The sequence below is a fragment of the Mesoplodon bidens genome (genome assembly GCF_964165515.1).
Source record: "Mesoplodon bidens genome assembly, chromosome: 14".
NCBI classification, from domain to species: Eukaryota; Metazoa; Chordata; class Mammalia; order Artiodactyla; family Ziphiidae; genus Mesoplodon; species Mesoplodon bidens.
In genome coordinates, this window is record NC_138170.1 from 21498017 (window position 1) to 21512205 (window position 14189).

A 14189-nucleotide genomic window follows, 5' to 3' on the forward strand; every position below is an offset into this window, starting at 1 on the left:
GGCTTCAGGGACACAAACATTCAGTCCATAACACCCTCATATGATGAACTAATGAGCATCCCCATGAGGGAAGAATGTGTTTGCTGTTCCCTGAAGAGACCGGATCCCTGTTGTTGGGCTGCCCGCCCCCGCAGGCCTACAAGGCCTGAGCTACCCAGCCTCAAGACCGAAGAAAGAACCCGGAGTCGGCAACAGAGACATCTATGGTTTCATGGATTGGGGAGCTTACCTGTCTGAAGCAAGGTCCTGGAGCAACAGCACACCGCATGGGGCAGACAGCAGGCAGGACGTAGTTGCAGTTTTCGCTCCGAGGAGGAAGCGGAGACTGCCAATTATAGGGGAATTGAAGTCAGGTGAGCTCATTAGTTACCAGGGAAACCAGTATAGGGCCCACCTCCTCAGCTATTCACCGCCCTTTTGATGAGAACAATCACCAGCTGGGACCTGTATGTAGGAAAGTGAGTCATGTGCATAGGGTGTAGATGAAACAGACACTGGTAGGTCAGGTGATGTATGGAGAAAAAGAGAACAGCCATCTTGAATGACCTGACCATACACCTGTACCTGCATATCTGCTTTCAGCCAAACCTGAGCTAATAAATCCATGACACCTGAGCTTAGCATGGCACTGCCCAGATCATTCAAATACGAATGCAGAATGAGGAAATGGATGCAAGAATGTTGACAGCAGCATGTCAAAATTTATGCCATAGAATACTAGTCCCGGGGATGCTCCTGAGGCTCATAAGCAAAGACATTTGGCAATTATCTAGTGAGTGTGAGCACAAGAAAAGCTCTCGGGCTTCCCTGGTGGCGCAGTGGTTGAGAGTCCGCCTGCCAATGCAGGGGACACGGGTTCGTGCCCCAGTCCGGGAAGATCCCACATGCTGCAGAGCGGCTGGGTCCGGAGCCTGTGCTACACAACAGGAGAGGCCACAACAGCGAGAGGCCTGCGTACCGCAAAAAAAAAAAAAAAAAAGAAAGAAAGGCTCTGACAAGCCTAAAGGGGCTGTTGAATTCTAATGAGCCTGGTGGCCATCAACATATCTGATTAAGGAATCTTTTCTTTACAGGACAACAAGGAATAGTCCACAGAACTGGTATCCTACAGAACTCTTTTTGGAAAATGTTTATCTAAGGAATGCCCTTGAGTCCTGTTGTGAAATTGTCACTCCTAGTAGGGTAAGAACTGAAAAAATTGTCAAGCAGATGGACTTGCCCATGAAGCACAAAGTCCTTGCTTGACAGGAGATTGAGGGTCTGTTGGTGCTATGTACAAGGGTTTCCCAGGTTTCTTGAATAATAAAAAGCCCCCTTGTCATTCAGAAAGTATGCTCATCCACCCACCATCTGCTGTAGATGCTGTCAGGACCCTTCCTTACTCACAGAGGCTTGATTCATTGAAAAAGCCTGAAGTGAAGAACATTCGTGATGTGCCAACTCCTGAGTTTAGGATTGAGGATGCAGAACTGAGACAGAGTTCCTGTGCATACATTTCCACCTGATGGGACAATGAGAGTTCCTTGAGTGTTGCAGCTTGAAAGGTCCATAAAAGTCATCTGCCAATACTCACACAAGAAAAAACAGACAATCTTAATATGCCTGTATCCATTAAAGGAACTGAATCATTAATAACCTTTTAAAACGTAAACACCAGACCCAGATGGATTCGCTGGTGAGCACTACCAAACATTTAAAAAGGAAATCATGTCAATTCTCTATAACCTCTTTTAGGAGGCAGAAGCAGAGGGAATACTTCCTAACTCGTTCTATGAGGCCAGCATCACCCTAATACCAAAACCAGACAAAGACATTACAAGGAGGAAAACTACAGACCAATATCTCTCACGAACATAGATGTAAAAATCCTGAACAAAATATTAGCCAGTTGAATCCAACAATGTATAAAAAGAATTATGCACCATGACAAGTAGGGTTTATCCCAAGTAGGCAAGTCTGGGTCAACATTTGAAAATCAATTGATATAATCTACTACATGAACAAGCGAAAGAAGAAAAATCACTTGATCATATCAATAGATGCAGAAAAAAACAGTGGACAAAATCCAGCGTCTATTCATGATAAAAATTCTCACTAGGATTAGAGGGGAACTTCCTCACCTTGATAAGAAATAGCTATACAAAACCTACAAGGAACATCAGACTTAATGGTAAGAAACGAGACGCTTGTCCACTAAGATTAATGACAAGGCAAGGATGCCCCCTCTCACCACTGCTTTTCAACATCATACTGAGTTTTAGTTAATGCATTATGACAAACAAGGAATAAAAGGTATACAAATTGGGAAGGAAAAAACAAAACTCTCTTTGTTCACAGATGGCATAATCTCATATGTAGAAAATCAAAAAGAAGTGACAAAAAAACCCCTGCAATTAATAAACAATGATGGCAAGGTTTCAGGAGACAAGGTTAATATATAAAAGTCAACCACTTTCCCATATACCAACAATCAAACAGTGAAATTTGAAACTAAAAACACAATACCATTTACATCAACACCCCCCTCAAAATGAAATAATTTGGTATAAATCTAAAAAAATATATATAAGATGTATATAAGATGTATAAGATGTACAAAACTCTGGTGAAAGAAATCAAAGAAAAATTATTAGAGAAATATTCCAAGTTCATAGATAGGAAGACTCAATACTGTCAAAATGTCAGTACTTCCCAACATGATCTATAAAATCAACGCAATGCCAGTCAAAATCCCAGCAAGTTATTTTGTGGATGTCAACAAACAGATTCTGAAGTCTGGATGAAGAGGCAAAAGACGCAAAATAGCCAACGCAGTATTTAAGTAGAAGAACAAAGTTGGAGGACCGCCACTACCTGACTTCAAGACCATATAAAGCTACAGTAATCAGGAGAATGTGCCAGAACAAATGATCACACTGATTTTCTATCCCAGACCTTGAAATACATGTGTCAAAGGGATGTCACGTAATTATGGAGGAATTTCTTCGAGTGGTATTCGTCAATGTCTACCATTGATGATTCCATAGCAGTTACTATTAATTGAACACTTGCTTTGTGAAAGGTATTGTGCTCAGCCTTTAATCCTCCAAATCACAAATATATCCTCCATCACTACTTTACACAAGGGGAAACTGAGGCACAGAGAGGTCAAGGCTCTTGTTGAGGGTCTCATGGCAGCAATAGGCAGAGCTGAGCTCTACACCCAGTTCTGTCAGATTCTGAAGTTCCTGCTTTTAACCACAATGCTACACATTCCTTACGGGGGGACCTGGGTGGGCTATAGTTTGACAACTGCAAAGACATAGAAAATCACCTCCCTAGGATGTCAGCAAAGAGGTAATAGCACAGTGTGTTTCAACTTTTGTTACTTTACAAAAGAGGAAACTGAGGTGAAAGGGAAATAGAAACAACTGTAGTGAAAGGAATAACCAGAATGTGAGCTTTTCAAATGCTTTTCTCATGTTTCTCCCACCCTCAATGCCTAGGAGTTACAATGGGACACCTAGCAAATAGCAGGTAGCTATTACCTAAGTGCCAGGCACCAAGCAGGCACTCAATATACCCTGAATAAAGAAATAAGAAGTAAATTTCTTATGAAGGAATTTGAAAATATCTGATTTCAGTTTTCATAAGTAGTTTCTGGAATATAATTGGAGCTAAAGGCTCAGGAAATTTAAACTCGTTGAAATCTTAGTTATAAAGCAAGTGAATTTAAGTTCAGGGTTCTTCATAAAGAAAATATGACATATACGCACTATTATATATAAAATAGATAACTAATAAGGACCTACTGTATATCACAGGGAACTCTACTCAAAACTCTGTAAAGACTTATATGGGGAAAAAAATCTTTAAAAAAGTGGATATATGTTCATGTATAACTGATTTACTTTGCTGTACAGCAGGAAGTAACACAACATTGTAAATCAACGATACTCCAATAAAATTGAAAATATCTAGAAAAAAAAAGAAAAGAATCCAGATGTCCTTGGCATAGAGATTCTGGCTGAATCAGGACTTACTACACACAGATACACATACACACACGTCATGTGTAATTGTCAGGTATACCAACACGACTTAGAATAACATTTATTTTCAAGGAGTGTAATAACAAATGCCCTTGAATGCTGAGATTTCCTGTCATAATTACCTATCTAGTGAAAAACAGTTTAAGCAAACCTGTCGATGATGTGAATTACCCATCTAACAGGGGAAAGATGTCTTGAGTAGGTATTTCTCTTTCTGAGATCAGGCTGGAGGGTTTGGGATCTGAGAAGGAGTACCCAGATGTTTGTCGGCCCCTCCAATTCATGTTACACTGGGCTGATTATATATAAAGATTCTCAGATGTTATTCACTAATGAAATTATTACTGGATACCCATATTTCCTCTCTACCAGGGCCTATCAAATGTTCAGTTTTCTGAATTCCCCAGGAGACACTCCCCACCCAGCGCCCTGCCTGCTGCACCCCTGTGGTAATTAGCAGCATGGAGGAGATTTCCATGACTGGCAGCACAGAGATGCAACACCAAGAAAGTGCTAAGAATCCATTATTCAGGTTTTGGAGAAAAAACAAAACTTTAAAATCTTTAAAATGGGAATAGTGCCATCTCTCTGACTGTCCCAGCTAGTCATGTGTGGCTCTATGACCATGGAAAGGGAGCAGATGTAATCGCGCAATGTGTCGCAGCCAAAGCAGCTGTAGTTGCCAGTGGAAAGACGTGCTAATAATAATTAAATGACTCAAATGTAAATAAGGAAAAAGATAGATGGAAAGAATTCAAAACACAATGTAAAATATAAATCAAGAGCCACTGGGCATTGAATTGTGCAAATCACCAAGTTCCCAAACTTGCTGGAAGCAGGGAGGAGAGTCACTAAGCTTTAATCTTTTGTTTGTTTGTTTCCTTGTTTGTATCTAAGAATGTGGAAAGGGGTCAAAGGACCCCTTTTTAAGATAATCACTGAGGGAAAAGTCAAAGCCCAAGCAATCAAAAATAGAGGACAAATATGTACAAATGTACAATACACGAGAAACAATAAGCAGTCCCATGTTTTAAAACCTATATTGGGACTTCCCTGGTGGTGCAGTGGTTAAGAATCCGCCTGCCAGTGCAGGGGACACGGGTTCGAGCCCTGGTCTGGAAAGGTCCCACATGCCGCAGAGCAACTAAGCCCGTGCGCCAAAACTACTGAGCCTGCGCTCTAGAGTCCACGAGCCACAACTACTGAGCCCGTGTGCCACAACTACTGAAGCCCGTGCACCTAGAGCCCGTGCTCCACAAGAGAAGCCACGGCAATGAGAAGCCCGTGCACCGCAACGAAGAATAGCCTCTGCTTGCCGTAGCTAGAGAAAGCCCGTGCGCAGCAATGAAGACCCAACACAGCCAAAACAATAAGTAAATAAAATAAAATAAATAATTTTTTAGAAAAAAACCTACATTAACAATTTGTGAATGAATTTTTAAAGGTACTGCTCTAGTCCACTCACTTTAGGAAAAAAAAATCAGCAAAGAAATTAGCTGGCTTAGTTGAAAACTAAGAGGACAAGTTAAAGTGATGTTCAAAATGTGAAGTAAAGCCAGTTTGGTACAGCTTGGTTAAGTGTCTTTAACACTAGATTTTAAAATATACACAATAATAGTACATAAATTTTATATATATATATATATATACATATATATATATATATATACACATTTCCATTGGCAGCTCAATTCTGCTTGAACTGGAAGGAGGTGCTGAGAGTAATAATCATCCATAATCCTGCTTCACACTGGTAACCACTATTAATAACTTATGTATATGTTTCTAGATATATAAATTAATACTGTATACGGCTATCATAAAAATCACACTAAACATAGTATTTGGGGGAAAAGCTCTAATAACTTGAAATATTTTGTGAATACCCTTCTACATCACTAATATTTATCTGCAGTATTATTTTTAATGTTCACACGATATCCTGTATCATGAACTTATCACAGTTTATTTAATCAGTTCCCTATCTGATATTTAAATTTTTTCTATTTTTCCCACTATTATTAACATAATAATATTATGAATATTATTGTGTCTAAAACTATGAATGAATATCCTTAGGATAAAATCTTAGATTTCTTAGAGATGGATCAAATACACAACCATCATAGAGTGATTGATATAATACAAAAAATAAATTTCCGGGACTTCCCTGGTAACACAGTGGTTAAGAATCTGCCTTCTAATGCAGGGGGCACAGGTTTGATCCCTGGTCAGGGAACTAGATCCCACATGCATGCTGCAACTAAGAGTGCACATGCCACAACTAAGGAGCCCCACTGGCCGCAACTAAGGAGCACAAGTGTCGCAACTAAAGGAGCTGGTAACCCTCAACTAAGGAGCCCACGAGCAGCAACTAAGACCCAGTGCAACCAAAATAAATAAATAAATAATTTTAAAAATTAAAAATAAAATTTAAGAAAATAAATTTCCATCAGGGGCCTTGACCCAATAACCTTGTCGCTCACCATGTGTGAAGATGTTCTGAACACAGCCACACCAACTGGGTCTCTCCATTCTGTCTTCAGTGGAAGTTTCTTGGGGAAAAACAGGATCTCACTGTTTTAATTTTTAATTACTAGTGAAGTTAAATGTGTTTCTTGACTATTTTTATATATTCTTTATGAATTCCCTATCTGCCCCTTTTGTTAATTTTTCCTCCTAGGGTAGGAGAAAAGTTTGTCCTTTCCTAATGGAGCTTGTGAATTTTGAAGCTGTTTGTGAATTTTCTGATTAGCTTCCCCCCCCGCCTTTGGCTGCACCACGTGATATGCAGGATATTAGTTCCCTGACCAGGGATCGAACCAGAGTCCTGTGCAGTGGGGGCATGGAGTCTTAACCCCTGGACCACCAGGGAAGTCCCTTTGATTAGCCTTGACATGTATTGTCTGGATTTCTGGGAGGGTAAGACTTGGCTTTACAATCTGCTTATTAATTCTACTGTTACGTTAATTATGGTTTTCTCCTGTTTTCCTTAGACTTATTTTATGGTTTTCTCTAAAGATTTTTAAGATGAAAAGTTTATTTATTCTCATTGTAATCACTATTAGAGGAATCACGTCTGTTTTGCTCACCATTAATGTAGTGTTTGGAATACAGTGAGCAAAAAAAAAGGCTTTATTAAATCAATTAATGGAAATTTAACAATATGAAAATTTCCTCTAAGTTTAGTAATTTCTGTAATTAAATTTAAAGACATATCATTCCCAATTCTATTATTTTCTAAATAATCTGAAATTACAGATTGATTACTTACTTGCCCTAAAATAATTAGTGTATCTTTTCTATAAGTTTCAATGTGAAATGACAATTACATTGTTGAAGATTTTTTCTCAGATGATATGACAGATACAACTTCAATTTTAACAAAATAAAACCATAGGTTATTTTAATTTACTTTGTTGCCTGGCAAATGATGAATTTTTAAAAATTGTCCAAAAGTTGAGGAGAAAGAGAATTTGCAAAGTCTTTACCTATGTCTCCCAAGATACTTCTTAGCAACAAAGAGAAAAACAGGAACTTTAAGTTGGAGAAACTCAGCAGAAAACACCTTAACCAACTGATCAAAGTCAGTATCAGAAGTGATTAGACTTAACCACTTTGTGAAACTCATATGAAGCACTGAGATGAATTTGTGATGTTCCTGCCAAAATTGTGTAACTTCAGTTGAATCTGAGAAAACATCAGACAAACCCACATCAAGGGACATTCTTATAAAACAACAACCAAGTATTCCCCAGAAATATCAAGATCATGGAAGACAAGGTAAGAAGGAAGGATTATGACAGATTGAAGAACACCAAGGAGGAATACAATGTGTGATCCAGGATTGTATCTTGGAATAGAGAAAGGACATTAGTGGAAAAGTGAGTGAAATGTGAATAAGGTCTTTTGTTAACAGTATTACATCAATGTTAACTGTAGGTTAAGATGTCAGCTTTAGAGGATGCTTGGTGAGAGGTACAGGGAAGTGTCTGCATTATTTTTGCAGCTTTTTGTAAGTCTAAAATTTGTCCCCCAAAAAGGTTAAGATAATGTCAAGTCTGGCTATATATATCACTTTCAGACTATGTAATCTAATAATTTCTTACTCTCTGAGATTTTGTGACCTTGTCAATAAATCCGCAGCAAGAGCTACATCACAGGATTATTCTGAGGAATAAATAAATATGTAAACTCTCTTGGTTCATTGAATGGGCTCAACCAATGTTTAACTGAGTCTACAATAATTGTCTCAAATACTTCTGAAGGCAATGTATATTTTTTATTTGTAGAGTGCAAAGTTTGATGCAAGCCTATTAAATCTGTATTTCTTTTTATTTACTTTATCTGCTGAAGATAGAGAAAGGAGTATCAAAATGTTCCTTTAATTTTAAATTAAAAAAAAATTTAAATAGCCTTTTGTGGTGTTATCTGGCGGATAAAATATCCATGACTGTTCCAATACTTTTTTCTCTGCACCCTTCTTTATCTGATATCAATAACACTACAGCTGCTTCCTCTTCATCTGCAATTTCCTGATATATAATTTCTTCTTTTTAATTCCTCCCCATTAGAAGTTTTATTCTGGTTAATAATTTATAATTATTTGTATATTTGAAAACTTAGTTTTTGGTCCGTCACGTATGTTGAAAGCATATTGTCTTAAACTTTCACCTTTTGATTTGTACAGTTGAATACGTTTCATGTCCAATGTTAATTTCTTCAGCTTCATGGTTTTTGGGAAAGGAAGTATATTGGACAAGCACATGGCCCTAAAACATACTGAGCATTTTTACTGCAATTATGAGTCAGACGCAGTAAATGAATAGAGGATGCAGTGTTGTAGGTGAGATTCAATCAAAAGGAGACTGTTGCATGAGATCTTAGGTGTCCAAGAATCTAATGAGTTAATTCTGGTGGTTGAGGGGAAATTAAAAATCCACTCCAATCCGAGAATCAGTGAGCCAGGTACTTGTTGCTGGACCAAACGACATGGGAGATTGGGTTACTCAGGGACACAGTGGTTTATTGGGAAGAATCCATAGTCCTGGTGGTCAAAACTGAATAAGAGAGCCAAGGCTGTTGGCAAAACCTGAAAAAAATATGGGCCCTACCAAAAGGACAGCCCCCAGTCTGGCTCTAGCCACATCTTCTTCTCTTGGGTGTTGCTAGAAATGCATAACCTCAGGCCACATTCCAGACCTACCGATTCAGAATCTGATTTTAAAAAGATGCCCAAGTGATTTGAACACATTAAATGTGAGATGCTCTGCTCTCTAAGGATCTTTATATTCCAGGGCTAGTAAACATGGTATGTAAAACTGGTGATTACAAAGATGGTGGTAAGTACAAGCATAACCCTTTATGTTTTGGTAGCTCTTGTTGTTTTTCACAAAGTTTTCACCTATATTTGCTCACTTGAACCTCATAACAATCCCATGGGAAAACAGCTTTAAAGGTTTAATTGTCTGGCCAAAGTAAAGTGAATTGAACAAGGCTGACTGTAGAAATGATCACCTTATTTAGTTTTAAGTAATAGTTTATGGAAGTTCATCCTTTCTTCCTTCTCACAAATTCCCATAGGAATTTGCTTCTATCTTTATTATAGTGATTATTGCAACCTACCTTGTGTTAACATTGTTTATGAATGTTGATCAGTCCTCGTGGAGGATCTGGTGCTCCCTGACGGTCCCTGACACATTGCTCAGTCATAGTGGATGATCTCAAAATTGGGATTGAATCAAGTCGGCTATAAAGTCAAAAAGTTATTTATTCATATACTGCTGATGGGAACACAAATTAGTTTACCACTTTGGAAAACAATTTGACAGTTCCTTAAAAAGTTATGCATACACTTACCAAAGGACCCAGCAATCCCATTCCTAGGTATTTACCCAGTAAATACCACATAAAGACTAGAATGAAATTGAAGTTTTCTTCATAATTACTAAACACTAAAAATAACCCAAATTTCCATCTACTGGTGAATACATAAATAAATTTTGATATTTCCATCCTAAGGAATTCCAGCAATTAAAAGAACCATTGATACACGAACAACATAGATGAATTCCAAAGCATTACACTAAGTCAAAGAAGCCAGATACAAAAGACCACACACTTTATGAGTCCATTCATATAAAATAAAAAACAAAACAACAACAACAAAAAACCTATAGATCAGGGGTTGCTGGGGGCCAGAAGTCAGGGAGGAGAGTAACTGCAAAGTAGCACAAGGGAGCTTTTTGGGGTGACGAGAATGTTCTGTATATTGGAGTGAAGGTTTCATGACATATATTGTTGTCAAAACTCATAAAATTGTACACTTATAAGGGGTAAATTTTATTATATATAAATTATAAATCAATAAAGCTGGTTTAAAGCTATAGCAACAGACTCTGGCATTAGGAGGTATCAAATGGTGTGTTTTAGAGGATAACATGGTTTTATACCTTTTTGACAGAAACTTTTATTACCCCAAGTTGCACTTGCTTTCCCATATGCTCCCAAATGATGTGATACTGGGAAAAGTTACAAAATGATGTTTTCATCTGAAAAGCAGCAACTGCTTTAACTTAAAGGATTACAGTGAGATGTAAATACAGACTTTGGATGTTTCTGAGAGGGGGAAGGAGAAAGAAAGAGAGAGTGAGAGAATGGAAAACTAAGTAATATAAAAAGCGCCAGAGGTCCAGAGAGAAAAGGAGGAAAGAAATCACTTACACATAAAGTGAAAACTGCTAGAGAAATACTGAAAAAGACTCCTGGACGACTTCTTTTTTTTCCAGCTTTATTGAGATATTATTGACATATGACACATGCAAGTTTAAGGTGTATAAAGCGATGATTTGATACACATATATCATGCAAAACAGTAACATAGTTAGGTTAGTTAACACTTCCATCCCCTCACATAAGTACCATTTTTAGAGGGTGATAACATTTAAGATTTACTTTATTGACGACTTTCAAGTATATAATACAGTGTTGCTGACTATAGTCACCATGCTGGACACTAGGTCCCCAGAAATTATTCATCTTATAACTGGAAGTTTGTACCCTTTGACCAACATCTCCCTATTTCTCCCACCTACCCTCAGCCCCTGCCAAACACCATTCTATTCTCTATTTTTATGAGTTTGACAGTTTTAGATTCCACATGTGAGAATGTACAAGATTTGTTTTTTCTCCATCTGACTTATTTCACTTAATATAATGTCCTCAAGGTCAATGTCCAAAAGGTAGTATTTCCTTCTTTTTTATGGCTGAATGATATTCCATTTCACATCTTCTTTATCCATTCATCCATCCATGGACACTTAGGCTGTTTCCACATCTTGGCTATTGTGAATAATGCTGCAGTGAATATGGGGGTGCAGATATCTCTTCAAGACTGTTTTCATTTCCCTCGGGTATATACCCAGAAGCAAAACTGTTGTATCTTATGCTAGTTTTATTTTTAGTTTTTTGAGAAGCCTCCATACTGTTTTCCATAGTGGCTGCACCAATTTACACTCCCACCAACAGTGTGTAGGAGGGTTTCCTTTTTACAACACCTTTGCCAGCATTTGTTAGCTCTTGTCTTTTTGGTGATGGTCATTCCAACAGGTATGAGGTGATACCTCATTGTGGTTTTGGTTTGCATTTCCCTGATGATTAGTGATGCTGAGCATCTTTTCCTGTACCTGTTGGCTATTTGTATGTCTTTTTTGGAAAAATGTCTATTCAAGTCCTTTGCCCATTTTTTTAATTGAATCGTTTGGATTTTTGGTTTGTTTGTTTTTATTTTTTTACTTTTTGCTATTGAGTTGTAGGAGTTCCTTATAATTTGGATATTAACCCCTTATCAGATATAGGGTTTACAAATATTTTCTCCCATTCTGTAGGTTGCCTTTTCATTTTGTTGATGGTTTCTTTTTCTATGCAGAAGCTCTTTAGTTTGGTGTTTGCTTTTGTTGCTTGCACGTTTGGTGTCACATCCAAAGAAACTTTACCAAGACCAGGGTCAAGGAACTGTTTCCCAGTGTTTTCTTCTACTAGCTTTACAGTTTTGGATCTTACATTTACATTTTTCATCCTTTTTGAGTTAATTTTTGTGAGAGTGTGAGAGAGGGGTCTAATTGCATTCTTCATGTAGTTATTCAGTTTTCTCATGGGTCACTTCAGATGCTACCACCCACCCCTGCAGGAGTTTATATGTGAGGATTATTTTGCCTCTTTTACTAAGTTATGAGCTACTGTACTCTTTTCTCTACTACATAGAGTGATTTTATGTAGTATCACCTCTTAGAATATTACCCATCTCAATCCATCTGACCCAAGTCAATTCTTTTTCCTGAATCTCCCAAATATTCAACCTAGCAAGTAATGAATAAATATCATTTAAGTAAATTAAAGAATTAATGAATCTATATTAAGATCTAACAGTTATAAAGGCATTCAGTCTATGAGGCAGCATATTTCAAAAGCTTTATGTGATTTAACAACCTTAATCTTTGCAAGAATTCTGTGAGATAAGTACTATTATCCTCCTCATTTGTGATGGAAGGGGCTGGATGAGGTTGAATCACTTGGTCCAGATAACTCTTGCCCTCAGGCAGAACTGAGTGATTCTCCCCCAGGCAATGTGATGCCAGCGCTGAACTGGTAGCCACCCTGTCCCCAGTGTAGGACAGGCAGCAGGCTGTCCCTCTCCTGGTGGTGTTCAGGTTTGCCTTGGAAGAGGTTATTTTTGTTTTGTTGATCTTGGTAAGTAAGTTAAGAGAACTAGAAAGTTCCTTGGTCAGTAGCCATTAAAAGTAACCAGACTTTATTGCCTAGGGGTATCTGTGGACATTTTATTTCCAAAAAGACAATCCACCTAGAAAATGCTTAAAAAAATAAGCTTCTGTTTCCTTTGACATATCATTTCTTTAAGCAGTCTTCTTAACTCACTGCTCTTATGACCCCCTTAGTAGCAGATACAATTCATTTCTTATGCAGACTGACAAAAAGATGCACGGTATATGGCACTGCATATCCTGACTTCATTATTCCCTCATAGCAAAGACTCGAAACTGTAATGTGTGAGAAGGAAAAGGTGCCAGCATGACATTTACTACTGCTAATATGAATCTGATTAATTTTACAACAAGAAACATCTTCTTAACTCTTTGTGTCCTACAATGAGTAGGACTCTGAGAAGAAAGGCAGGACACTTGACCAAATCATGTCTATCAGAGGATGCTTTGGGGACGAAATGATAATGTAAACACCTCCTTGGCAGGAAGTGTCCACAAATTCTCTTATGAAGAAGGACCTTTTTTCTGCAGAAAAGACTCCAAGTGAGGCAGAGGCAGGTCTGGGCTCTGGGCTGGGTTCTGAGTCCCTCCAGCTTCAAGAGGAGTTACTGGTTGATGAAAAAACAGAACAAGGTGAAGGGCGGGGCCACCAAGAGCAATAGCACTGCTTTCCAAAGCACGCAGCTGCTGCTTTTATTTTTATTTTATCGACTCCCTAGAAATGTTCCTGATTGTCCTGTGGCCTCAGGGTGCATGTTCAAAAATGATTCTACATTTCAGCAATTCTGTACTTGGAATTGCTATTAAGAAGAAAATGCCAGAAGACTACCCACACTTCTCACTTAGGAGCTGCTAGGCTAAGGACACGCACCCTAACTCATGACCTTAAGGTTCATTTTAAACACACACGCCAACAAACAAATTTCAGGTTATTCAAGATTTTGTGAGAAATCTAGTTCATAAGGAAAAGAATAAAAAATAGCAACTCATTCTAGACCTGTTTTCTACAGAGTATTTCTCATTATGGGAAATGATTTCTGCCAGATTTTCCCCCTATTTAACTTCCCCTCCTCTTTTTCTCCTCACAAGACACACATCTCAAAATATTTATATACATCTTTTAAAAGTCGCTTTATTATCTCTCATGAACTATTTTGTAGTAAATCTCTGTGTGCTTAAAAATTATATTAAAAATCATCCCCCTGGAACTTTACATTCCTCCAACTATTATATTGGCGGTGGTTATTGAAAGCTAAATATTGTAGTTCTCCAATTTGACTCCCCCGCCTAACAGGTTTGGCTAAAATGTCAAACATGTAGAAACTGTGAAAAATACCATAGGATGTGCCGATTAATGTATCACAAGAAAAATGTTTTT